This window comes from Macaca mulatta, chromosome 17, assembly GCF_049350105.2.
Source record: "Macaca mulatta isolate MMU2019108-1 chromosome 17, T2T-MMU8v2.0, whole genome shotgun sequence".
Taxonomy (NCBI): Eukaryota; Metazoa; Chordata; class Mammalia; order Primates; family Cercopithecidae; genus Macaca; species Macaca mulatta.
Window position 1 is genome coordinate 31,872,357 of NC_133422.1, and position 26,481 is coordinate 31,898,837.

The following is a 26,481-nucleotide window of genomic DNA, read 5'->3' on the forward strand; positions in this document are numbered from 1 at the left end:
GGGTGTAGCGGGGGGGGGGGCGGGTACACATCTATCTTTGTGTCCTTTCAGTAGCTTGAGTAGTTATATTTTGTTTATTTGAGACTGGGCAATTCTTTTTTAGATGACCAATTTGACCACAATTATAACATTTCCCCCCAAATGTTCTAACTTGTCCTCCTAAAGCAACTCCTGTGATTGCTTGAGCCATAAGCATAGCTTTATGCATAGCTCCTCCAATTCCATCACAGGCTTTTATGTACTCTGAGATTACATCTGATCCTGCCGGGACCCCTCCTTTTAATGGCTTAATGGCTGATTGACACTCAGGATTGGCGTTTTCATATGCCATCAACTCCACTATGACCTTATGGGCATTCTCATCGGTAACTGACTTTTGAGCAGCATCTTGAAGCCTTGCTACAAAATCAGAGTACGGCTCTTTAGTGCCTTGTCTTATTGTATTGAAGGAGGAGTAGGCGGTTCCTGGGTCTTGGATTTTCTCCTAGGCCCGAAGGCAGATAGCCCTAATTTGCTCAATGGCCTCATTTTGCATTATTACTTGTTGACTACAAAATTGACTAGCTCCAATTTTCACCTGTTTGTAATATTTGATCTACATCTATGTTAATTGGAGGATTGGCAGTCCTATTTCTTCGGACCTGTTCTTGTGCCCCATCAATCAACCAACTCTTAAATTGTAAAAATTGAGAGGGTGAGAGTGATGATTTTGCCAGAATCTCCCAATCATAAGGAATGAGTCTATGTCCATGAGCAATGGAATCTAATAATGTTCTCATGTAAGAAGAGTTGGGTCCATACTGTTTTACTCCCTCTTTCATATCTTTTAGCATTTTTATAGAAAAGGACTCATATCTGGCCTCAGCTGTGGGAGGCTCTCCCTCTTGAGCCCCTTCTCCAGGTGGCCTTGATTTTAATATTACTGGGACTTGCCACATCTCAGTATCTCCTTGTTTTCTTGCCTTATCAATAATTTTATGTAATGCACCACCCTGTCCACTAGGTGGTGCTGTAGGATAAAGTCTCATAGTGGGCAACTGAGGCTATAGCGCCCTGCCCTGTGGTGCTGGAAACATTCCTGGCTGTCCATACTGATTTTCTGGGGGCAGCCGATACTGAAGTTCGGCTGCCGGCCAGTTTTGATAGGCTACTGGTGGCCGGGTCTTATTTTCTACCGGCTGATATTGTGGATACTGTATTTGGATTGGCATTGCCGTGACAGAGACTATTTGATCTTCTTTTGGGGTTTGTACTTGTTTAACCTGCATTTGAGGTTGTAATGTTACAGGCATCTGAACTGCTGTAAGAGGAGTTGGCCATCATGGTTTAGACTCTGATGGCTCTGCTAATTCTGGACCTTTTTCTTCTAATTTTAATGTTTCAGGATATATCACCTCCTGTAATTGATTATTGTCAACATTTTGCGTTGCCCAAGTCATTACCGGCTCTGCTACATATTTACAATGTGAACTTTCCATTCCTTTCCGGGATTCTACCCCTGCCTCTTTTTCACAATCTATTACACAGCTTCCAGGGGCATCAGAAACTGAAACGCTATCTTATTCTGTTTGAAACGGTTCCAAAGCTACTTTAATAATGACCCAATCATTCCATACTATAGGTGGGATGATATTACCTTCCCTACTTGATTGTTTTAATTCTTTGCCAATTTTTTCCCCATCTTTTAGATCTAAAGTTCCCTGTTCTGGAAATCATGGGCAAAAGTGTTCTATTGTTTGAAATAGCGTAATGAGATTTTTTGTAGAGACTCTAACTCCCCCTCTTTTTAAAATAATTTTAATAAAGCTGCGATAAGAGGCGTATTTACTTTTAGTTTGCCCCATCGTTACCCTAGGTTCTTCCGAGCGCACAAGCTTACCGCAAGGATGACTGTAGACGTACTCGGGAGTCTCTCGTCGACTTGTCCTCAATGACCACGCTCGAGCGTACCTTCACCTTAGAGAAAAGCACCCACGTTGGGCACCAGATGAAGGGGTGGCCTGCCCCTCCACACCTGTGGGTGTTTCTTATCAGGTGGAATGAGGGGCTTGAGAAAAGAAAGAGACACAGAGACAAAGTATAGAAAAGGAAAGTGGGCCCAGAGGACCAGCACTAAGCATACAGAGGACCCACACGGGCACCAGTCTCTGAGTTCCCTCAGTATTTATTATCATCTTTACCATCTGGGAAAAGGGGAAGTGGCAGGACAATAGGGTCATAGTAGGGAGAAGGTCAGCAGAAAGACATATGAATAAAGATCTCTGTGACATGAATCAGTTTAAGGAAAAGTGCTGTGCTTTGATGTGCATATATGCAAACATCTCCATAAACATTTTCAGTGCATAAAGAACAGCATTGCCACTAGCATGTCCCACCTCCAGCCCTAAGGCGGTTTTCTCCTATCTCAGTAAATAGAACATACAATTGGGTTTCACAAGGAGAGGTTCCAGACATTCCATTGCCCAGGGACGGGCAGGAGACAGATGCCTTTGTCTATCTTAACTGCCAGGATGCCTTCTTTCCTCTTTCACTAATCCTCCTCAGCACAGATCCTTTATGGGTGTCGGGCTGGGGGATGATCAGGTCTTTCCTTTCCCATGAGGCCACATTGCAGACTATCACAGGGGGAGAAACCTTGGATAATACCTGGCTTTCCTAGGCAGAGGTCCCTGCAGTGTTTGTGTCCCTGGGTACTTGAGATTAAGAGAATGGTGATGACTTTTAACAAGCATGCTGCCTTCAGACACTTGTTTAACAAAGCACACCCTGCACAGCCCCAAATCCATTAAACCTTGAGTCACCACAGCACATGTCTCTGCAAGCACAGGGTTGGGGATAGGGTTACAGATTAACAGCATCTCAAGGCAGAAGAATTTTTCTTAGTACAGAACATAATGGGGTCTCTTATGTCTACTTCTTTCTACATAGACACAGTAACGGTCTTATCTCTCTTTCTTTTCCCCACACATTGTCACAGCAAAATAAGTTTAAAATGTTAGTTGTATATCCCGATAGAAAATATAAACTGAAAAAGATTCGTTTGTGAGATGAGGGTCTCAGTATGTTGCTCAGGCTGGTCTCGAAATCCTGGCCTCAAACTAACCTCTTGCCTCAGCCATTGTGCCTGCCTAATATAAACATTTGTTTATTCATTCCACAAATATTGATTGACCAGGATGTACCAGGCACAGTTCTACGCTCCTGGGATAAGGTAGTAAATGAGGCTGACAGGGGTCCCTGCTCTCATGGAGCTTACATTCCAGGGGGGAGGCTGATGATGAAAAAAGAAACAATGTGATTCCCAAGACCTGTACATTCCACCAGGGCAGGGAACGTGTTGCATTTGTACCTTGATCTATCCCAAGTGCATGAGACAGAGCCTAGATCAGGCACTCGATGAACGTGTTGAGTGAATGGAAGATTATTTCAGATAGTGCTGAGTGCCGGAAGACAAGGAAACAGTGCGACATGACAGAGTGGGAAGGTCGACTTGACTAGATGTGGTGCACGGCTGAGAAAGCACTGCTGAGCTAAAGTGGATGGCGTGAAGGAATCAGTCATGGGACAGTCTTTGGGACAGCTATTCCAGGCCAAAGAACTTTCCATGCCTAAGCTGAAGGCCCCGAGGCAGGGCTGTGCTGGGAATGCACAAAGAAAGGAATGAATGGACCTCACAGCACAGGGGCCAATCATTTGTGGGTCGTTGGCAGGCATGTCTTTTATCTAACAGGAGACTATTTTTGCCTCCAGAGGGCACTTGAACATAACAAATGCATCTGAGGGCCAGCTTGAGTTAACACTCAGAGAAGCAGTTTCCTGAAAGCATAACTTCAGAGGGCCAGGAAAGCAAAAAGAAAATAATCTCAACTGAAGCCTTTGCTTATTGAAATTTGAAAGCACCTCATTTAAAAATTAACTTTTATGAGATAGTGCAAGTGTAAGCTGGCAATGTGGGCTTTCATACATTAGTGTTAGTTTAACAACATAGCCCTCCCCTTGGTGGATAGATGAGAGAGGAGTTTGACTGGTAGGAGAGGGGACGGAAGGCTAATTTAGAGAGGTCTCGGCCAGGATGTCTGGACTGGATGAGAACCAAAGCAAGGAGGCTCTGAGAAGCTAAAAGGCAACATAGAGAGGGGCCAAGGGACAGGGAAGAATGAATACAAGAAGGCAAGAGGATGGGCTGGGGGACCCAGAGTATTCTCATGTACTTTAGAAATTGACCGGAGGACAGTTCTGCTTGGTCCTATCTCTGTCATCTCCAAAAGTCATGTTCTAAGCACTGTTTCAACATAGTTCTATGTCATATGCTGTGCAATACACACTAGTGTGACACGATCCTGGTCTTCCATGCACTTAAAATCCAAAGCAATTTTACACATGAATATACTAAGAGTGAGTCATCTTACGTGGAGGGGAAAGACAAGTACCTAGACAATCTAATTTGAAGGGCATGAAACCACTTCCTCTTCTGTCCCATCTCCTGTAACTCCAGTCTGCACTCCAGCCTGGAGAGAGAGTGACACTCAAAAAAAAAAAAAGAAATCCAAATATGCTGAGAGGCCATGCTGTGAGGAAGCCCAAGCAGCCAGGTACAAAAGTCATGGGGCAAGCTGGGTGCAGTGTCTCACGCCTGTAATCCCAGCACTTTGGGAGGCCGAGGCAGGCGGATCACCTGAGGTCAGGAGTTTGAGATCAGCCTGGCCAACATGGTGAAACTCTTGTCTCTATTTAAAAAAAAAAACAAAAATTAACCAGGTGTGGTGTCATATGCCTGTAGTTCCAGCTACCCTGGAGGCTGAGGCAGGAGGATAGCTTGAACCTGGGAGGCAGAGGTTGTAGTGAGTCGAGATCAGAACGACTGTGCTCCAGCCTGGGCAACAGAGTGAGACACCATCTCAAAAAGAAAAAAAAAAAAAGGTCATGGGGCAAACGTGTGGAGAGAGGTTCAGCCAGCCCCTGTTTCTTCCAATTACTGCAGCTGAGGCATCACATGTGTGGGTGAAGAAACCATCCTGGACATCCAGTCTTATCTGATGGCGACCACATGAGAGATCAAAGTAGGGGCCACCCAGCTGAGGCCCATCTACCACAGAACCAGGAGAGATAGTAAGTTGCTGTTTTAAGATACTGAGTGTTAGGATGGTTTGTTGCACGGTAATGGATAACTGGAACATAGGATGATTTTGTTTCTTCATTTTCCTGTAAGGTTTGTTGAGTTTATTAGTGTAGAATTTCATGAGATAGCTAGTGCAAAGTACTGATCTCTAATGTATCAGGACCGATCTCAGTTGAGTTGCTATTTCTTGCCAAAGGTCACTTATTTCTAAAAAGTGCATTTCCAGGGATTCCTGGGAAGAAAATGACTGGTGAATCATATATCATAATAGAGAGTTAGAGAAAGAAAAACATTTTCTACTTTCTGGCTTTATTTTTGTCACTCTCATAAATGATCGCTCTGGACAAACATTGGACAAATTATAGTTTTTCAAAGGACAGACTTTTAAAATTTGGGGAAGTTTATTGAAATTCTCTTTATGGTTTAATTTATGGCCAACTAGAACTATCCTATTTTTTTAAGTGAAATTTATTTATTTATTTATTTATTTATTTATTTATTTAGAGATAGGGTTTCACCCTGTCACCTAGGCTGGAGTGCAGTGGCTTTATCACTGCTCATTGTAGCCTCGACCTCCTGGGCTCAAGCAATCCGCCCACCTCAGCCTCCCAACTAGCAAGGACCACAAGTGCACCATGCCTGGCCACGGTTTTGATTTTTTATAGAGACAGAGCCTCCCTACATTGCCCAGGCTGGTCTCAAACTCCTGGGCTCAAGGGATCTTCCAGTCTTGGCCTCCCAAAGTGATGGAATTACAGGCATGAACCACCATGATCAGCCTAAAAGTCAGGTTTATTGGGTTATAACTTATATGTAGTAAAATTCACAATTTTTAGGTGTACATATCTATGAGTTTTGGCAAATGTAAACGGTCATATAAGCCTACCAGAGTCTTAGCAATCTCTTATTTGAGTGTTTCAATAACCCCCAAAAGTTTCCTCCTGCCTCTTTGTCATCAATTCTGTCCTTCCATCTCTATCCCCTGGTAACCAGTGAGCAGATTTGTGTCCCTGTAGCTTTGTCTTTGCAATGTCATGTAAGTGGAATTGTACAGGACTGGTCTTCTTATATCAGGCTTCTTTCACTTAGCATAATGCCTTAGAGATCCATCCATGTTGTTTCAGATTTTTACCTTTAGTACTGTACCAATCTCTCAGCTTTCTCTTTATGTGTATTCTAAGGACAGGCAGAGTTTTGAATAGCTAAATAAGCCACAGGGCCATGATGATGTTTCTCAAAGCTCTGTCAGAGGAACCCTTGCAGAATCACCTGGAGTTCTTGTTAGATTCTCAGATGGAGATCCACTGAGTCAGTGTGTCTGAGCTACTACTCAGTAATGTATGTTAACAAACACCCCCATGTGACTTTTTCACATGACTAAAGTAAGAGATCCTCAGCTATTCCAGAATTAATGAGAATATCAGAGTCAGATGAACTTGAGTTTGAATGTGGTTCTGCCACTTACTAGCTTTATGAAGTTGGGCAAATTACTTAAGACCTCTCTGCACCTGTTTCTTCCTTTTGACTTGGAAACAGTTAATTTATTCGCCAAATATTTTTTGAGGACCATTGTTAAATCTAGCTACAGTTCTAAGAAGTAAGATTGTAGCAGCTAATAAGACAAAGTCCATGCCTTCATGAAGGACATACTCTATCATGGCAAGGTACATAATAAGCATTTTAGCACATAAATATATGAGATAATTGCAGATCATTGAAAATACTCTGTATAATGAAACAATGTTTTGACATACAGGATACATTGGTTAAGGTACAGCCTAGGCTACTTGTAACAAAGAGACTCACAGATACATTTAAACAAGATGGAAGTGGATTCCTCCTCTTTCCTCTGTAACTCTCTGGAGGAGGTGGTGAAAGACACATGTAGAATGCCTTTGTCACTCTCATCTCTGTAAACTTCATGTTTTGGTTGTCTAGTTGCTTCAACTCCTATCATCTGGTCTGTATTCCAGTTAGCAGAAAGGAGAAAACGTTTGTGGGGAATATGAGCCCATTTTTTTAAGGGCACATCACTTCTGTTCAGAGTCTATTGATTAGAACTTCCGGTCCATGATACATTTTTCTGCAAGGGATGCTGGGCAATATAGTCTCTACCTCTGTGGCCATGTGTTTCGATAAAACTCCAAAAGAGAATGGATATAAGTGGACAACAGCAATCCCTGCCAGAGAGTGTGACTAGATGGGGCGGGAGACTACTTTAACCAGGGTAATCAAAGAAAGCCTCTTTTGTAAGAAAGTAAAATTGAAGGAACCAATTGGTAGAGAAGGCTAAATTTCAATTCCCGCTTGTGACCCTCAGCCAGGCGCTTTCACATAGTCTCAGCCTATCTGCTCTCTTGCAGCAGGGAGGTAATTTACTGTATCTGCACTGCCTTAGAGTAGATTAAGAACAGGATAACTGGGACAAGATCTTCCCCTAGAAAAACTGTGAAATTGAGATGGAAGTTTCTATCTCCTTTGTCAAGAGTTTTTTGGGTTTTAAAAAACCCATTTGAAGACCATTATAAGAAATTGAAAAAAGATGAAGTAACTATTAAATGTGATTTGGATGGACTGCTTATTATATTCAAGAATGGATTTTCCACTGGGTATTCAAATGGTATCAAGAAAAGTATGCCTTACTGCTAATAGTCTATTTCTTGATCCAGATGGAGGTTTACATGGGTGAATTAACTCTGTGATCATTCCTTTAACACATTTTTGGCTGGATGTGATGGCTCACGCCTGTAATCCCAGCACTTTGGGGGGCCGAGGCAGGCAGATCACCTGAGATGGAGTTTGAGACCAGCCTGGCCAACATGGCAAAACCTCGTCTCTACTAAAAATACAAAAATGAGCCTGGTGTGGTGGTGCATGCCTGCAGTCCTAGCTACTTGGGAGGCTGAGGCAGGAGGATCGGTTGAACCCAGGATGTGTAGGTTGCAGTGAGGTGAGATCACACCACTGCACTCCAGCCTGGGTGACAGAGCGAGACACCATCTCAAAAAAAATTTTTTTTCATCAACATACTTAAGATTCAGGCACTTTTCCATATTGAAGATGCTAAAGTTTGTAGGAGGCCACAGTTTTGGACAAGCTTTCTGTACTAGCCCCCAGTACACCAGACCAAACCAGAATAGTCACTTGTGTTAAGTGCCAAGTAATCAAATTGTACTTTGAAATCAGGGCCAGTTTTCCAAAAGCAGGAGACTTGCAGCACCAATCAGAGGGGGCCTAGTTTACCTGAGCCAGCATGACAAGGAAATCCTCTCTGTTTTAACCCTATAAGGAAGGTAACTTTGAAATGACCAATCTGATTTTTGTTCCTTCTATTTTCTTCAGTCCTTTTGTGCCTATAAAGCCAAACACTTCTGCTCAACTCACTGGAACACTCATTCTACTTTATAGAGAAGGAGATGTTGCCCTATTCTATAATCACAAATAAAAACCAATTAAACTAAAATTACCATAATTTTGTCTTTTGACGAAGTTATACTTCATTTAAAAAAAAAAAGTTTGTTTTTTTACAAATAAAACAAAGTAAGCATCCCCAAGGGTACTGTGTATAGCATTCAGTCACAAAGGTTCCATTAGCGTGAGTGGATCTTAGGAAGATCTGCTCAAAGTAAGCTGTGTTTTCAGCCTCACAAAAGCTCACCTCCCCATCTTGATTATTTTTGCCAGGACGGAGAAAATGTCGATGTGAACTTTGGAATGCCTTTATGGAATTTTAGGCTAGTGGTTCCCATGTGCCCCATTAGCCAAAGTTTCCTGCCGGGTTTATTCTCATGCCCTTCCAGGTTTGGGAACCCTACATCTCTACATCTTTTCTGGGTCACAGTTCCCTTTTTCATGAAGGACAGGTAAAAGCCAAGTCTCTCTCTTGCATCTTTTTATCTTTTTTTTTTTTCCTCTCTCTTTGAGACGTTGTTTTGCTCTGTCTCCCAGGCTGGAGTGCAGTGGCACTATCTTAGCTGACTGCAACCTCCACCTCCCGGGTTCCAGAGATTAGCTCCTGCCTCAGCCTCCCGAGTAGCTGGGACTACTACGGTCGGTCGTGCACCACCACGCTCGGCTAATTTTTGTATTTTTAGCAGAGATGAGGTTTCACCATGTTGCCCAGGCTGGTTGGTCTCCAGCTTCTGGCCTCAAGTGAACCGCCCACCTTGGCCTCCCAAAGTGCTAGGACTAAAAGCCTGAACCACCACGCCTAGCCTGCACAGGCGTTTAATAAAAATTCTATTTCCAAATAGGAGTCCCTAGACCTTAGGGGAAAAATACTTTCATAAAAATAGGTGTAGAATGAATTTTTTGCAAATTTATTTTTAAAGACTGAACCCAAATCCAATGATTGTATTGGTTTCCTTTTCAAATTCCTTGTTAAAGTCCCTCACTGATAACAGATTCTATGAAGATTTTAAAACTATGATGAAAATTAGAATATATAAATAATTCTTTAATATCCATAAGACTTTGCTTTGTGTATGTTCATGATCAAATTAAAACTTAACTTTGAGATCTCACAGGTCGACAGCACAAGCTCCATTAACAAGAGTAATACAACACCCTAATCTTGCACGGAGGCAACTCCTCACTATTAAAAAGAACCATGGTAAGATCTGAATCCTGCACTTCGCGGGAACCTGCGACACGAAAGCCTGGCCAGCCCCTGGAGCCAACGCAGGGTGCGGTTAAGCCAGGAGTACCATGTACCACGGGCCTGCCTCGCGTCTTCTGCCTTCCCCACCGCAGCAGGACACAGAGGGGCGGGAAAGGGTGACCGGGGTCACCTCCCACTCACCCTCTGAGTGGCCCTAAGGGGGCAGCGGCAGCGGCAGCGGCGAGGCTCACTACACCGCGGGCTGCTCGGGCAGCACACGCGTACGCGCTCCCTAACTGCAGGGAGGACAAATTAAAACTCTCCTTTAAGTTCCCTAAGTGGGAACCCAGGAGAGCGCGTCAGCTTTTTCCCACGCTCCCGCCCAGCCTGTTCCCTGAACCCGCCTCTGCCTGCCCAACTCCCGCGCGCCCGCGGGGAATCGGTCCAAGTCTCAGCTTCCTGAGTAGCTGGATTTACAGGCGTGCGCCACCACGCCGGGCTAATTTTTGCATTTTTAGTAGAGACGGGATTTCACCGTATTGACCAGGCTGGTCTGGAACTCGACCTCAGGTGATCCACTCGCCTCGGCCTTCCAAAGTGTTGAAATTACAGGCATCAGCCACCGCGCCCGGCCTAAAGTCACTTGTGAAAAATGAAACGTATGTCTTATTTTGACTCTACCTCAAGGATAAAGAAGGAAAAGAAACGCTATTTCATCGGGCAGCAGGTCCTATGATAACTTTTTTAAACCTCTTTGGTGGCCATGGCGCATTTTGAGAACGTGATGAACGCTGTAGACCCTTTCCCTCCAAATGGACAGTAGTGCTGTTAAAGAACAGACTGATCGACCGGACGCAATGGCTCACGCCTGTAATCCCAGCACTTTGGGAGGCCGAGGCTGGCGGATCACGAGGTCAGGAGTTCGAGACCAGCCGGGTCAACATGGTGAAACCCTGTCTCTACTAAACGTACAACAAACAAACAAAAAAAACAGCCGGGCGTGGTGGCGCACGCCTGTAATCCTAGCTACTCAGGAGGCTGAGGCAGGAGAATGGCTTGAACCCGCGAGGCGGAGGTTGCAGTGAGCTGAGATCGCGCCACTGCCTGGGCAACAGAGGGAGACTCGTCTTAGAAAAAAAAAAAGCAAGCATAAAAACAGACTGATCATCTGTAGTTTTCGCACTACTAATCACGCCCTCCACTATCTCGTTCGGCGGTCAGGGATCCTCTGAACACTGGCGAGGAACACCTCTAGGAACAGAATCGCCGGATGGGTGGGGTCGCCTGGAGGTAGCTGGCTCCACCCGGCCGCGGGCGAGTCCGGAACACAGTTACCTGCCCCTGTTGCCCACCGGAACGCAAAGGGTGAGGAACGCGCCGGACCGGAAACGGAAGAGAGCGCAGGGGATGTTTTTGGCATGGGGACGCAGTGTTTCAATTGCGCTCTTGGTTGACTGTGTGTCGGCGGCGTTTCCTACGGTCTCGGCGTTTCTACCTCTTCGTCCCCTTTCCTGCCACCCTTTGTCCACTGGAAGTCCGGAGACATCAGCGGCTGCAATTTTGCTACTCGCTGCTCGGCATGGAACGGTCAGGTACCGCAGTTTAGCGCTCTTGGCCCCGCAGGTCCTCGGGCATTCCAGTGCCCCGTCCTGTACATGCAGTTATCCTCCGACTTCCTGGGAACAGTGTTATTACCTTCTGGGTTTTAGAAGCCATTGCTTTAAATCTGTGAAAAGGAAATTCCCGGAAAGATAAGATGACTTGCCCAAGGTCATAGCGTGCGTGGAAAACAGCTCCGATTACAAGCCTGGTCGCTGTGCCTCATTCATCTTGTCATCAACTCCTGTCAGTTTATTCAAGCTCCAAAAGCGAAGTTGTTTTATCTTTTGCCTCCCAATATTTATTTAATAGTCGCGTTTCTGTTTCCTTCATTCTTTAGTTCATTACTGAAAAACTTTACAGCGTGCCAGTACTGATTATAAACCCCAAGTAAGAGCCTTGCCATCACGGAGCGTGTAGTTCCAGCAAGTAGACACCTCAAGGGCTGTGTAGTGAAGTAATTGCTGATAGTGTACGGAAGCACAGAGTACACTATTCATCTAACAAGTAATTGCTGGCGGAGCAAATAGGGACACCTAACCATCGCAGGGACGTCTCAGGATATCCTTTCTGGAAGAAAAATCTGATGAAATCTGAAGGACCACTGGTTGAAGTTAGCCAGGAAAGAAAAGGTGTTGCGGCATACTTGGTTTTGCTATGTATCCTCCGAGTACTTTATTGTTATGAAAGCCTAATTCCACTGTATAAATTCCATGCATAACACTCAGAAGCCAGTTTGGTTAAGTACAGTGTTGAAGCAGGTTAGTAGCCATGAAGACGGGACGGACCAACTGAATGGAGGAGAAAAATTGCAGAGGTAGAATTAAGGGGATGTGACATCATGGGATAATGGTAGGGTGGTCACAGAGAGCAAAGATTTCAGCTGGCTGCTTTGGAGGATTAGGGTATCCTTAATGTTAGCAGAAGAATGCAGAGCCGGGGTTGAGAAAGATTTTTACATATGTTATAGTTTTTGGAAAACAAAAAAATATCTGTTTATGTCAGGGGGCATTTTAATATAGAAGTGTGAAAAATGGAAAGTCAGTCTGAAAGGGGACGTCTTGAATGTCGTTTTGAAGGTGTTGCATTTGAAGTACTGATGAAATGCTGTGAGTGGAAACAAACTCAGGTGGGAGGGTAGGTTTAGAATTTTATTATATTAGTGTTACGGAGTTGTATAATACATGATTTTCCTGTAATGTAGATTGCTTTCTGTGGTATGATAGCAGTCTTGAAAGAAAACATTGTAGTAAAGATTATATGAGATTCATTACCCTGATTGCCACCTTTTTGATAGAATACCTTTAATATTAACTATTTATTTATTTTCTTTTTTTAAGATGGGGTTTCGCTCTTGTTGCCCAGACTGGAGTGCAATGGCACGATCTCGGCTCACCACAGTCTCCACCTCCCGGGTTCAAGTGATTCTCCTGCCTCAGCCTCCAGAATACCTGAGATTACAGGCATGCCCCAGCTAATTTTGTATTTTTAGTAGAGACGGGGTTTCTCCATGTTGGTCAGGCTGGTCTCCAACTCCTGACCAAAGAATCTGTATTTTAGCAAGGAGCATAGATAATTTCTATGGGCCAGGCACAGTGGCCCATGCCTGTAACACTAGCACTTAGGGAGGCTTAGGAGGGCAGTGGAAGGTCTAGGTGGTCGGATCCCAGGAGTTCCTGGGCAACATGGGAAAACTCATCTCTACAAAAAGTTAGTTCGAACTACTCAGGAGGCTGAAATGGGAGGATCACTGGAGCCCGGGGAGGTCGAGGCTGCAGTGAGCCAACATCATGCCACTGCACTCTAGCCTGTGTGACAGAGCGAGACCCTATCTCAAAAAAAATAATAATTTCTATTCATATTAAAGTTTGAGAAGCAGTGCTGTAGCATATCAGCTTCATAAAAGTAGGGACCATGAAATTCTTATTTACTAATATATAATGCCCAGCACAGGGTAGATATTCACTGTATTTAATGAATGATCTTTAAAATATATTATACCCTCTTACGGAAACTAACACATTCAGAGTTTTTAAAGTTCTTCAGTAATCAAAGCCAAAAGAGGTTTTTAACCCCACAGAATAAAATTGGATATTTGGGTTACTTAGGACATCTTTTGCATGAGTCTGATATAGATGTAATCATTTGTAGTGTTCTTTTTCATAAATGTATCTAATGAAGAAAGCAAAAATGACATTTCTAGCCTTCAATTATTCTCTTTTCTGTTCCATTTTAGCTTAGCTTACAAGTGGTTATGGGTTAAGTGGCATGTAGCTCGATGAGAATGTTGATCAGATTAAAATAAGACCCACTCAGTTTTTTTAAAGTAATCTTTTTGATAGAAATTTATTTTTGTATTGTTTAATTATAACTTTTTAAAGAGGTATTATATCATGTTAAGAGCAAGGACTTGCAGTCAGTCAGATCTGGGTTTGAGAATAATAAATTGTCACTTATTAATCATGTCAGAGTTTTTCTACCAAACTCTGAGGTAAATGGAAGGAACAGATTTGGGAGCACCAGCACCCCCAGGCGTCCCCTGGCCACCCCAAGGAGCAGGTGATCAATATCTTAGCACACCTCTACTTATTTGTGGCACGCCAGCGTGTCTTAGGCTTTAGTGAGCTGTGAGGTGCATGACCTTGGGTTAGTTACATCCCTGATTTTCAGTTTCCTTATCTGCAAAATGGAGACCTTAGGGAGTTAATGTGGGTGTGAGAAATGTACATAAAACATATTGCACAAGGTGAGGCATGTAGTGTATGCTAATAAATGGTAAGTTGGTGCTGTTACGGTTTTTAACAATAATTATACAAACAAATGGAAAGGGCTTGAATTGAAAAAAACTTTAGATACATGTTTTTTTGCTTTATTAGCCTGCATTGTATTTTTCATTTTTTTTCTTTAACGCATCTTTCCGGGACAAAAAATAATATCCAAAGATATTTTGGCACTAACGGCGCAATCTGTAGCAAGGAAGTTGAGTGGTCTGAACTGTTGAGACTTCCAAGGAGACTTCAGAGAACCAAGACAGTGTAAAGGAAAACAGGAAAAAAGACTTGTTAGGCTTTATTAAGGGCAGAAAGTTGAATTGAGCACAGTAAATGTACAAACAACAAAGCCACCCAGCAGAAGTCCACTTAAAAGCTACAACTGGCGGGCCTCAAAGAGCTGCAGAACATGCTCCAAAGAAGAGGTAAATTTAATTGTAATTTGAATGTTGTTTGAAACTAATTTTTTTGTTTTTTTGAGACAGAGTCTTGCTCTGTCACCCAGGCTGGAGTGCAGTGGTGCAGTCTCCACTCACTGGAAGATCTGCCTTCGGGGTTCATGCCATCCTCCTGCCTCAGCCTCCCGAGTAGCTGGGACTACAGGCGCATACCGCCACGCCTGGCTAATTTTTTGTATTTTTAGTAGAGACAGCGTTTCACAAACGCTGTGATTGTATTATATTTAAATAACAAGAGGATATCTGTACACAATCCAGTGAAAGGAAAAGAGAAGTGATCTCATTGAGAATTCCACACTCTTACATATTTATCAGTGTTATTAACTGCCACTTAACTGCCTCTTTAAGCTGCTAATTAACACTGTCATTTACATCTTGATTTGAAGGTAGCCTCATGTCTGTAAAGGACTTGCTTATTTGAAATTTTCAATTTTAAAGGTTTTTTTCTGGAATAAAGTTTTAGCATGTTGATTACAACTGCTGTATATGACTTCCTTTCACCAATAACTGTCAGTGCTTTCAGCTTTCTTGGCTTCCTCAGAGCATTATAATTACTTGTGCTTGTCAAAAGGGTATTACATTTAATTCTAAGTGCAATCAGTGATATCTTGGCATTGTGTTGTAGGTTAAATGGCAGTACTTTTTTTAGTGATACATAATGATGTATTTCAGTGATGTCATTAATTCAAGTAGTGAGGTGTGTGGCTTCAGGATACCCATCACTGACTTCTCTTGTCAGAACAAACAGATAATATAGGCTTCTGTTTCCCAGAATGGTTTAACATTTTAATGGAACTTCTTGGTTTCTACATGGTATCAAAAATACCTCTGGAAAGTATAATTGGGTGGTAGAGTAAGCTAATTTAGATAATCACTACCCATAATAGATACTTCCTCCTCCTCCTACTCCTTTAGAAACAAAACAGTTATATATAAGTGTGTGGAAGTAAATAACACACGCAAACATACATAAATACTTGTCAAGAATGACATTTTTAAGGCTCCCAGACCTATTTATGAACCCTCATGCCCTTTATTATAATTTAACTAACTACTACAGAAATGGTAAAGTGAGTTGAATGCTTTGGAAAGAGTCAGTAAAGGTCATGTAAAAAATTTATTTCCAATTAGGCACGAGTGAGACAAATATACATACGCAGGAGCATCATACCCTTAGATTGCTTTGTAAGCTTTCTTACTTTCTCGCTCCACAGAATGTGTTTTCCCATACTCTGTCTCTTTACACCTCCTTAATTTCTTCAAACCTACCTAATTTTGGGGCCTAAAGTAAGCAATTTACTAGCCCGAAGCTCAAGCTCCAACCACCTTGTGCCTGCCCCCTGAATCTTGAATAACAACATGCAAAACTCACATACTTGGTTATTCTGAGAACTGAAACCTACATAAAAATCCTCCTAAACTCGTTTTTATTTAAATTGCTTTTTCCAAGCAAAGTGCAGGGATTGCAGGCGTGAGCCACCGTGCCTGGCAGTTTGAAACTAATTTTTGAAACTCCAGTAAGCTTTTTCTTTTGGCAGAAAATATTTTTAATACAAGTACTTGGGAGATGTTAAATTAATGAAGAATAAATATCAGCTTGTAAACACAGGGACTCTAATAATTACTTGAGATAGGAGAAAACCACCTTAGGGCTGGAGTTGGGACGGGCTAGTGGCTATGCTGTTCTTTATGCACTGAAAATGTTTATGGAGATGTTTGCATATATGCACATCAAAGCACAGCACTTTTCATTAAACTGATTCATGTCACAGAGATCTTTATTCATATGTCTTTCTGCTGACCTTCTCCCTACTATGACCCTATTGTCAGAAATTGAGTTGAATGATACTTTTTTGATCAACAGAAAATTTTCCCCCCAAAATCATTTTACCCTTAGATTGCTTTGTAAGCTTTCTTACTTTCTTGGTCCACTTTTCCACTTAAACCAAAATTGAAAATATTGCCAGATGGGTGTGATATATATAAAAGATATGTCTTAGAACCTTTTATCAGTGGTCCTGTGTTTCAAAAAGAGGCTTTGGTCCTACATCAAAAGATTGGTGAATGAGATGCATTTGTTTTGAGTTTTTGGAAGGTGTCTTGTAATTATTTTTGCCTCCCCTTCCCGCTCTTCAAGGACTCCAGGGTGCATGGGATTAGATTAGTCATGATCTTTGCTTCATGAGGCACTGTCATCATAGCTTCATGCACAGCCTACTTTTCTTTCTTTGTATCGTATATTAAATCCCCATTGATATGGTTATCATGGTTACACTACCTCCCAAACTTAGTGGCATAAAACATTCACTCATTATGCTCTCAGATTCTGTGGGTTAGCAATTTGGCTGGAACACAGTGGGGAAGGCTAGTCTGTGCTCTATGATATCTGGGGCCTTAGTTGGAAGACTTAGTAGTCTGAGGCTGGAATCATCTGAAGTTTGCTCACTCATAGGTCTGGCAGTTGATGCCGCTGTCAGCTGAGACCTTAGCTGAGGGTGTTAGCAGAAATACCTACATGTGGCTTTCTTTGTGGCCTGGGCTTTCTCACCGCATGGTGCTGGGTTCCAGGGTGGGTGTCTCAAGAGAAAGTGAGCCAAGAAGAAGTTGTATTTTGTTTCTTTCTTTTTTTCTTTTTGAGACAGAGTCTCACTCTGTCTCCCAGGCAAGGGGAGACAGTGCAGTGGCATGGTCTTGGCTCACTGCTACCTCTACCTCCTGGGTTCAAACAGTTCTCTGCCTCAGCCTCCCGAGTTAGCTGGGATTACAGGTGCCTGCCACCATGCCTGGCTAATTTTTGTTTTGTTTTAGTAGTGATGGGGTTTCACCATGTTGGCCAGGCTGGTCTTGAACTCCTGACTTCATTATCCACCTTCCTCAGCCTCCCAAAGTGCTGGGATTACAGGCGTGAGCCACTGAGCCCGGCCAGTTGTATTTTCTTTTTAATGACCTAGGCTGATATAAGATTGGACATTACCATGTTTACCCTCTTCCACATTGATTTTCATTTTCCTGGGATATTTGCTTTTACCACAACCACTTCTGAGAAACCATCTTAACAATGATAAAGTCATTGATAGGAATGGAGCAATATATAGTTGGCCCTCTCTATGCGTAGGTTCTGCATCTACAAATAACCTCTGATAACATTTTTTGAGAAACACACAGAAAAAAATACCAATTAAAAAATACAGTATAACAACCACTTATGTAGCATTTGTTATATTAGGTATTACAAGTAATCTAGAGATGATTTAAAAATATTCTCGAGGGGCCTGGAGCGGTGGCTCACGCCTGTCATCCCAGCACTTTGGGAGGCCAAAGAGGGCAGATCACTTGAGGTTAGGAGCTGAGACCAGCCTGGTCAACCTGGTAAAACCCTATGTCTATCAAAAAAATACAAAAATTAGCTGGGTGTGGGGGCATGTGACTGTAATCCCAGTTACTCGGGAGGCTGAGGGTGGGAGAATCGCTTGAACCTGGGAGGTGGACATTGCAGTGAGCTGAGATTGTGCCAGTGCTCTCTAGCATGGGCAACAGAGTGAGACCCTGTCTCAAAAAAAAAAAAAAAAAAAAAGGTTATGAAGGAGAAAAGTATGTATTCATGAAATAGTCTTAATTACAGGATTGAATAGATTGTGAAAAGATACTTTTTTGTTTTTGAAATGGAGTTTTGCTCTTTTTTTGCCCAGGCTGGAGTCCAGTGGTGTGATCTCGGCTTACTGCAACCTCCGCCTCCTAGGTTCAAGCGATTTTCCTTCCTCAGCCTCTCGAGTAGCTGGAATTACAGGTGCACTCCACCGTGCCTGGCTAATTTTTTGTGTTTTTAGTAGAGACGGGGTTTCACCATGTTGACCAGGCTGGCCTCGAATTCCTGACATCAGGTGATCCACCCGCCTCGGTCTCCCAAAGTACTGGGATTACAGGCGTGAGCCACCACACAGCCCTAAAAGATACTTTAACAAGTTTTCTTTACATTGTTAAAATCTATGAAGAAAGATCCTTGTATGTAAAAATTATCTTGTTCAATGACACAGGCTCCCTACAATTTTTATTAATTAGAACATTATAAATTATAAAGCCAGAGACTATAACTATGAAGGAAACCATTGTTATGAAATGCATGATTCTAGAAAATGAATATTCATCTATGTTCTGTGCATACTCTGATCAAATACATATGTTAAAATTTGGAAATGAAGTTTACAAGTGGTTTATGAAAGAAGTAACAATGACGTGGAATAAGGTTAAAGCTTTATTTACAGATAACAGTTCTGAAAGTACATTTCATTTTAACTGTTATATTTCCTTTTTTCTTTTTCTTTTTCGTTTTCTTTTTTTTTTTTTTGGAGGGGGGACAGGGTGTTGCTCTGTGGCCCACACTGGAGTGTAGTGGAACACTCATCACTCACCACAGCCTCAACCTCCCAGGCTCGAGTGATCCTCCCACTCAGCCTCTCAAGTAGCTGGGACTGTAGGCACATGCCACCACTCCTGGCTAATTTTTTTTTTTCTTTTTGTGGAGATGGGGTTTCACCATCTTGCCCAGGCTGGTCTTGAACTCCAGGGCTCAAGCAGTCCTCCCTCCTTGGCCTCCCAGAGTGCTGGAATTACAGGCATGAGCCACCATGCTCAACCCCTTTTTTCATTCTTCTATTTTTCTCCATTCCTATCAGATTTTAGATCTTCCATATCTTAGTTAAGTCCTTAAAATCTTTTTCCAAGAACTGTAGGAATTTGGGAACTTTAATTTGCGTATTAGGTAATAGATCATAATATAGAAAGCCAGGCATAATAAAATATTAATTTTGAGATGGCAGTTCTCAGTGAGTTTAAAAATGTTGCAAATAGTCAGGTATGGTGACAGATGCCTGTAGTCCCAGCTACTCGGGAAGATGATGTGGGAGGATTGCATGAACCCAGGACTTTGAGGCCAGACTTCACGATGTATTGAGATCCCATCTCTTAAAAAAAAAAAAAAAAAAAAAAAGGAAAAAATGTTATATATAATTTACTTACTTTTTATAATAGAATGTTTTTGTATGAACTTGCTCTAATTTAGGAAGTTTTTAAAAGCTTTTTCTTATGAAAAATTTAAATCATATGCAAGGCCGGGCGCGGTGGCTCAAGCCTGTAATCCCAGCACTTTGGGAGGCCGAGACGGGCAGATCACGAGGTCAGGAGATCGAGACCATCCTGGCTAACACGGTGAAACCCCGTCTCTACTAAAAAATACAAAAAACTAGCTGGGCCTGGTGGCGGGTGCCTGTAGTCCCAGCTACACGGGAGGCTGAGGCAGGAGAATGGCGTGAACCCGGGAGGCGGAGCTTGCAGTGAGCTGAGATCCGGCCACTGCACTCCAGCCCGGGCGACAGAGCAAGACTCCGTCTCAAAAAAAAAAAAAAAAAAAAAAAAAATCATATGCAAAGAACACAAAATGGTACAGTGAACCCCTTGATACTGTCACCCAGCTTCAACAATGATCAACATTTTGCCATTCTTGTATTATCTATACCTTCACCCACTTTCCATCTCCTACTTGATAATGATTGATGGCTTTTTTTTTTTTCAGGTAAAATTTACATATATTAAAGTGTACAAATCTTAGCTGGAGGATTTTGACAAATGGATAAGCCCATGTGACCCACACACTTAACCAAGACACTGTGTTTCCCATTTTCACCTTCCCAGTCAGTAGCCTTCTCTCCTGAGGCAATTGCTGTTTTGATTGTTTTTTCACCTCAGATTAGTTTTGCCTGTTCTGGCACTTGACAGAAATGGAATCATACAGAATATATTCTGTGTCCACCTTCGTTCACTTGATCTAATGTCTATGAGAGTCAATCATGTTGGCATGAGCTGAGTACTCTTCCATTGTTTAGATATCCTACAGTTTGTTTTTTCTTTCTAACAACAGACCTTAGATTGGTTCCAGTTTGGGGCTATTATGAGTAAAACTTCCGTGAGCAGGTTAAGCTGCCTTAATATTTGCTTGCAGTATATATTGTTTTTGAAATACAATAGCATCTAATTGAAAATTCCACTAATTTATAATTTTTGAGGCTGATCCCGCATCCCTCCACGTTAATGTATTGTTTTGAGCTAACATTTCAAAGTTTGTTTAAAACTGGTACCTAATAGTTGAGAATTCCTACTTTTGTCAGAAATTGAATTGAATACTTTTTTGATCAACAGAAAATTTTCCCCCCAAAATCATTTTACTTTTCACTAAACTAATGGCATAGTAATCAATCTCTCTTTCTTTCTTTCTCATTTGGTTTTCATTTTCTTTTTCAGAAATGAGACCCTGAGTCTTGAGTTGGTGGCAGCTGCATCTGCTGCCCTCTTTTGACAAACAAGCCAGAGCTGCTCAGGCAGCTCCGTAGCATGAGGAAGAGTCGGGCACAGAGAGGTGGAGAAAGACCTAAAATTAGGTAAGTGAATGAAACCATTAGGTCAGTAATGTTTATATCTCAAAATAGGCCATTTTCATGTGCCTAGTAAGTAATACATATAATATATACCACATAAGGGAATTTACATAAAGAATATACCATGTAAGTGGAATTTTAGCAATTCAAGATTTTAAAAAATTTATGTCTTAAGTAAGATTATAGTTTTAAGAGACCAATTGGTTACTTTCCTTTTAGGAAATTACAGTTTCTTGTCCATGAAAAAAGAAATGATAAATTCAGTAACGTTATTACAAATAACAGAATAAGATAGCTTTTCTGAGAAAAGTACTTTTTTTTTTTTTTTCAGTTAAATAGCTTGCTGGTATTATGCACAGTATGGCAATCTTCAGGTCTGTTTCCTTCTCTTTTTCCTCTTATTCTTATGTTTAAGCTGACATCTTTCCACTTACTCTCTTCATCCCTCATTATTTTATACTATGTTAGACTCCTTGCTGCCTACATTGTAGTAAGTGGTAGCACTGCTTCATTTTGGAAAATGATCTAAATCTGTTGTTCCCAATGAGCATATGTACCAGATGTATTTCAGGAAGGTAAAAGAAATGGCATCGTGTGGTGGCTCATGCCTGTAATCCCAGCACTTTGTGAGGCTGAGATAAGAGGAGCACTTGAGGCCAGGAATTTGAGACCAGTCTGGGCAACAAAACAAGACCCCATCTTTACAAACCATAAAAAAAATTAGCTGGGCATGATGGCGTGTGCCTGTAGTTCTAGCTACTTTGGGGGCTGAGGCAGGAGGATGGCTTAAGTCCAGAGTTTGAGGCAGCACTGAGTTATGATGGCACCACTGCACTCCAGCCTGGGCAACAGAGTGAGACCCTATCTCTGAAAGAAATTATATTTAAAAGAAAAAACCATAGGTATCTGGAATGTCAGTTCAGTGACTCATTTTGTTTGTGTTTGAACAAATACACGGCAGTAAATAAATATATCTATCTATTGATTTTAATTTAGTTATTGAATGTAGGTGATAGGTATACAGATACTGATTGTACTTTCATCTTTTCGGAGTAATTTTTCATGTGACACTTTTATGTTTGAAATGAAGATTTCTGAAGAACATCTTTAAAAGATGCAAATAAACAAAAATTGTAATGTTCTGTGTTATGTGAATGTTTTTTATTTAAACATAACGTTGTACGCTATATAATTAGTGGATAAAAATGAAATAAGAGTTAAATGATATCACATTTCTGTTTCAGAAAGTCTATTACTGTTCTGTAGCTAAGGTTTCTTTTTTTTTTTTTTTTTTTTTTTGGAGACAAAGGAGTGCAAGGCACAATTTCGGCTTACTGCAACCTCCACCTCCCGGGTTCAAGTGATTCTCCTGCCTCAGCCTCCCAAGTAGCTGGGATTACAGGCACCTGCCACCATGCCCGGCTAATTTTGTGCTTTTAGTAGAGACGGGGTTTCTCCATGTTGGCCAGGTTGGTGTTGAACTCCCAACCTCTGGTAATCTGCCTTGGCCTCCCAAAGTGCTGGGATTACAGGCGTGAGGCACTGCGCCCCACAGTAGCTAAGATTTCTTTTTTTTTTTTTGAGGCGGAGTCTCGCTCTGTCGCCCAGGCTGGAGTGCAGTGGCCGGATCTCAGCTCACTGCAAGCTCCGCCTCCCAGGTTTACGCCATTCTCCAGCCTCAGCTTCCCGAGTAGCTGGGACTACAGGCGCCCGGCACCTCGCCCGGCTAGTTTTTTGTATTTTTTTTTTTTTAGTAGAGACGGGGTTTCACCGGGTTAGCCAGAATGGTCTCGATCTCCTGACCTCGTGATCCGCCCGTCTCAGCCTCCCAAAGCGCTGGGATTACAGGCTTGAGCCACCGCGCCCGGCAGTAGCTAAGATTTCTAACGCACTTGACCTTTTTATTATTTCAGTTTCAGTAACAAAATATCAGATACGAAAATTGCCAGATGTGCTACAACTAGAGTTAATATTAAGACCAGAGCATCAGATTCAGTTTGACCAAGTCTTTGACAATTATCCTGACCAGGAGAAGACCGCTGATCTTAGAAACAGGTATCAGGCTTTGTAGTCTGCTGGGTTTTGTTTGTGTAGTTTGGTTTTACCTTAACTGTAGATTTACCTTATTGTGTGTGTGTATTATTGCTGTTGGATACTGTGAGCATTATGAACGCATTTACATCTGTGTTCTTACTCTCTGTATACCACTTCCTAGAGAGGGAACCATGTGCTGGATTTAGCCAGCCATTTTTCTATACCTTAAATCAAACTGGGCCATGCTTCACATCTGCCCACAGTGAATAGGGGTCCTTTGATTTAGAATAAGTAGAGCTGGCCGGGCGCGGTGGCTCAAGCCTGTAATCCCAGCACTTTGGGAGGACGAGACGGGCGGATCACGAGGTCAGGAGATCGAGACCATCCTGGCTAATACGGTGAAACCCCGTCTCTACTAAAAAATACAAAAAACTAGCCGGGCGAGGTGGCGGGCGCCTGTAGTCCCAGCTACTCGGGAGGCTGAGGCAGGAGAATGGTGGGAACCCGGGAGGCGGAGCTTGCAGTGAGCTGAGATCCGGCCACTGCACTCCAGCCTGGGCGACAGAGCGAGACTCCGTCTCAAAAAAAACAAAACAAAACAAAACAAAGAATAAGTAGAGCTGACTGAATTCTGAACAAACGAATATTTTGTGAGGAACATGATTTTTCATTTTAAATATAAATGCCTAATACCGTGTATTCATTTACCCTTTATATCTCTGTACATGCTTATCTTTTGTTACACCTTAGAAATGACCCACCATCAACGAAAAGAAAGAAAGGCGTAGGCCCGGCGTGGTGGCTCACACCTGTAATCCCAGCAATTTAGAGGGCCGAGGCAGGCAGATCATGAGGTCAGGAGTTCGAGACCAGCCTGGCTAACATGGTGAAATCCCTTCTCTGCTAAAAATACAAAAATTAGCCAGATGTGGTGGTGAGCGGCTGCAATCCCAGGGACTCAGGAGGCTGAGGCAGGAGAATTGCTTGAATCTGGGAGGCGGAGGTTGCAGTGAGCCAAGATCATGCCACTGCACCCTATACCTTAAAATGGTAGATTATTTGTGGCCATTTGAAATTACTGATTTGAAGTTCTTAAAGATGCCGAGCCATGTCTTACGTAGTTATTTTAGAATCTAAAGTTGTTCTGTATTTACATAAAGTTTCTATTCTTTCTCTCCTTTAAACCCTGAAAGTGGTAGTTGCGAAGGAGGACCCAGATATTTGGCATGGCCTGACAAAAATTAACTTGTCTTTTATTTATTTATTTGTTTGTTTATTAATTAATTAATTAATTTATTTATTTATGAGACAGTCTCACTCTGTCGCCCAGGCTGGAGTGCAGTGGCGCCATCTCGGCTCACTGCAACCTCTGCCTCCTGGGTTCTAGTGATTCCCCTGGCAGCCTCCCCAGTAGCTGGGATTACAGGCACGTGCCACCACACCCAGCTAATTTTTGTATTTTTAGTAGAAATGGGGTTTCACCATGTTGGCCAGGCTGGTAACTCCTGACCTCAAGTGATCTGCCCACCTCGGCCTTCCAAAGTGCTGGGATTACAGGCGTGAATCACCTCACCTGGCCTAACCTGTCTTTATACTTGGATATGCTCGCAATTGGAGTGTTTTCAATACATTGTGTATTCCGTAGATTTGTTTTAAGTAAAATCAGGCACTTGAGTTAACTCCTGGGTGTTAAATTACTGATTTATAGAGGAAAGTTGGAAAAGGTGGTCAGCAGTTAACACAGGAAGTTCAAGAGTTTATGGTGACTTTGGAATATTATTTGAATTACTAATTTAAAGTGATTTAGTATCTGTTAGATATTGTTGAATAAAGTAGAAAGTGTTCTTGGAGTTTTACTTTAGAATATTTGAGTCACTTAATACTCGAGAAAATTGAACTTATTCGTATTGCATATAATACTGTGCAACTACATCGAGATGGCATATTTGATTTTTAATATTAGATATTTAATATTTTGAAAATTAAGTGGCAAAGGAGAAGCTAAAACAAGTAGGAAAGGGGTTCCTGTGCCTTCAGTGTGTTAAGAAGCCAGCTAAAGGGGAATAAGGGGAAGCAGTGGTGTGATGCCAAGTTGTTCACGCTGCTATGACTCGGGCAGGGTCTAGGGTATCAACCCCAGACAACCCAGGCCTGGACTGATTGCTTCTGTTGGAAATTGACAGTTCACACTGGCCTGCCTCAGAATGTTGGCACTGCCACTGACTAATTCTGTGACCAGGGCATCTTTTATAGCCTCCATCAGCCTGTTTCCCCAGCTATAAAATGCTGAAAGTGAAACCTAGCTGAAATGGCTTTCTTGAGGAATAGAAAAGAAACACGTATCAACTATCTGGTACATAGTAGGTGCTCAGCAAATGTCCATTCCCTTTCTTTGTTGTACATTCCTCTCTTGAAGTTCAGTGCTTTACCAAGGCATTCCCTGTCTGCTGTGACTTACTTTAATCCACCATCCTGTTCACCGGACATACAGTTGAGGGAGAAGAATGCAAGGACTGAGGAAAGTTCTGGAGCAGAAAAGCCTTTGTTTACAAGTAACTTGGGAACCTGCTAGAGGAAAACTTGTATGACTTGAGATCACATTATTTAACGTTCATATGATATTTCCGTTTTTTCCAGTTAATTCTGTTTAGTAGAGAAAAGTAATTTAGTCTATAAAAAAAGAAGTTAAAATTTTTAAAAATAACCCTCCAGTTTATAAACTGAATTTTAATCTGCCAGTAAGTATATCCAAGTAAATATGTAAATTGATGTATAAAGCAGTTGATTATCAAGTGTGCAAGAAAATGTTACCTATTAACTCTGATATTAATTTCAGTCATTAAAAATAGTCATGTAAAGAAAGTTAATTATTTTACAGAATGATTGCTTTATGAAAGGGAATGTTGTGATTTACCTACGCATTCTTTTATAATTATAATTTGTAATTAAACATTGCAGTGTTTTCTGCCCTTAAAAACAAATGTTGACTTTAACAGCTTCTTTTTAGCATAATTTTATAGTTTTTCACAACATGGAGTTTTTAAAACTTAATATAAAAGGGAACAAATAAAAATTATGGCAAATTAAGCTAATCTTTTCAATTAGATATTTTGGAAATTAAATTGCTGTAACTGATTTGTTGTATTATGAGGCAAAACTTCAAGTGAACATTTCTGTTTTCAGCCTATCAGTCCTAAAAATGTGGCAGTTTAGCTAAGACGTTTAATGTGCATCAGTGGAATTATTTTTAATTTTTATGTATAATATTTCACTGAATTTTTTTTTCATAATTTTTGTTGACAGTTTATATTCATTAAAATATATATATATATATGGAAAAATATATTCACAGGGAAGAGACGTAATAGTTTTAACATTATAGCAGTTACTAAAGATAAGCACCTGAATAGGTTTGTTAAGAATAACTATTTCTCAGGTGGAAAAATATTCCATCTTTTCAGGATGTCCTTAG

General features: G+C 41.7%; 1 long non-coding RNA gene and 1 pseudogene across 1 annotated transcript; both read left to right on the forward strand.

Moving 5' to 3' along the window:
* The first annotated feature begins 11,155 nt into the window (after positions 1 to 11,155).
* LOC144336149 (uncharacterized) lies at positions 11,156 to 11,951 on the forward strand. Its single transcript, XR_013407660.1, has 2 exons — positions 11,156 to 11,311; positions 11,659 to 11,951. It is a non-coding gene; the product is annotated as an uncharacterized LOC144336149 (long non-coding RNA).
* A 400-nt stretch (positions 11,952 to 12,351) lies between these two features.
* On the forward strand, positions 12,352 to 25,581 carry LOC144336185 (small ribosomal subunit protein mS31-like; annotated as a pseudogene).
* Positions 25,582 to 26,481: the final 900 nt, after the last annotated feature.